The following is a 2,149-nucleotide window of genomic DNA, read 5'->3' as shown; positions in this document are numbered from 1 at the left end:
TATTTTGTGTATACATGCATTTATATGATTGAGGCCATCATTTCATTTAGCTCACTTACCCAAATAGCCTACCTTTCATCAACCATTGTTAGCCAATCTTGAGCCTATTTAATCCCTTTTGTTTCTAATCTTAGCACATCACTACCCCTAAGTGAAAAACAATAAATGTCCTTTAATTTGGATCTTTGATTAGCTTAGGCTAGTGAGGGTGTGTATCATTTGGGTATGGGAACCTTGGGACATTGGTTGAGGTAAAAGTATAATTTTTATTTTTGTTAAAAATATTGGGAATTGGGTACATATTCATGCACCATATGTAAAATCATATGCATTGATATGTTTGTATATATTTTTCAAAAAAATATATATATATAAAGAAAAAAATATAGAAAAAGAAAAAGAAAAATATATAGAAAAAGAATACAATAAAAAGGAGACAAAAATGCCCCAAAGTAAAGTTCAATAAAAATCAATGCATATGGAATGTGAATTAAAGAGAATGCATGAGTATGAGAAAAAGTGAGAATCATGGGTGGCTAGGTACTATATTAGAATTGTATAGGTTGTTATATGTGTTTGGTGAGAGCTTAGGCTAATCAAAGATACAAATTTCAAGCTCACTTGACCATATGCATCCTTACCTTTACCCTAGGCCCATTACAACCTATGAATAAGTCCTCATGATGAATGTATGCATGCATTGAATAATTGTTGATTGTTAGATGAAAAACAAATCTTGGAAAGCATGAGTAAAAGAGAATTGAGTGAATCGACCCTATACACTTGAGCGACTAGAGCGGATACACTTCCGGTGAGGGTTCGATGCTCAATTCCTTGTTCCCGGTTTTCATGAGCTTTCTTCTTGCAAGTCTATTTGAACTTTATTTTGATATTTGAATTGGTAGGATTCATGAGTTATATACTACTTAGCCCTACTTGATATATATTCTTGGAGATTGATTTACTTTTAACCAAGTAGGTAGAATCATTTTGCATTTAGTTGCATTCATATAGATAGGTGCATATATTTTATTTGCATTGAATAAATGTTCATACTCCTTTTCTTGTCCTTCTTTATTCTTAGCATGAGGACATGCTTACTTTAAGTGTGGGGAGATTTGATAAACCCCGATTTTGTGGTTTATCTTGTGCTTAATTTGGGGGATTTTATCATCTTTTCTCACATTTATTCAATGAAATAGGATGGTTTTACAATTCTCCCTTGATTTGTGCTTAAATGTGAAAACATGCTTTTTAGGCCTTAAAATAGCCAATTTCAATCCACTTTAATTCCATTCGATGCCTTGATATGTTTGTTGAGTGATTTTAGTATCATAAGGCAAGTATTGGATGGAAGAAGTGAGGAGAAAAGCATGCAAAGTGGGAGAACTTATGAAGAAATGAAGGAACCGTAAAGTTGTCAAGCCTGACCTCTTGGCACTCAATCGACCATAACTTGAGCTACAGAGGTCCAAATGAGGCGGTTCTAATTGCGTTGGAAAGCTAACATCCGGGGATTTGAAATGATATAAAATTTGCCATATGTTACTTTGCGTTCAGGGGCACGCACGTGCCATGTACGCGTGCGCGCCAATGCTGCACATGGCCCATTAAAAGTGAAATCGCCCCCAGCGATTTCTGAATCATTTTGGGCCCAATCCAACTCATTTCTGATGCTATTGAACCCAAGTATTGAGGGGGGAATGAAGAGAGTAGTCATAGTTTAGTTTTCATGATGTTTTAGGTGAGAATTCTAGAGAGAGAGGCTCTCTCCTCTCTCTAGATTTTAGGGTAGTTTTAGTTAATTCTTCTTGGATCCAAGTTTTAATTCTTGTTTTGAATCAGTTTCTCCTTTTAATTTCTTGTTGTTACATCTCTACTCTTCTAGTTTTACTTGTTATTTCCTTTATTTTGTCCTCTTTTATGTTTATGGATGCTCATGTTGGATCTTATTTACATTTAATGAAATTTGATGTTGATGTTTCTTTTATTGATGAATTGAGTTGTTGATTTACTTTCCTTGCAATTGGTAGTTGATGGATTTTACTATTTCTTGCCATTTATTATGATTTCCTTTATTACCCACCAAGTGTTTGACAAAATGCTTGGTTGGGATTTAGAGTAGATTTTGAGCATTCTTGGCTTGGAA

The sequence above is a fragment of the Arachis hypogaea genome, chromosome 19, assembly GCF_003086295.3.
Source record: "Arachis hypogaea cultivar Tifrunner chromosome 19, arahy.Tifrunner.gnm2.J5K5, whole genome shotgun sequence".
In the NCBI taxonomy this organism is placed as follows: domain Eukaryota; kingdom Viridiplantae; phylum Streptophyta; class Magnoliopsida; order Fabales; family Fabaceae; genus Arachis; species Arachis hypogaea.
The sequence above is the reverse complement of the archived record's forward strand: the minus strand, read 5'-3'. Positions refer to the sequence as shown.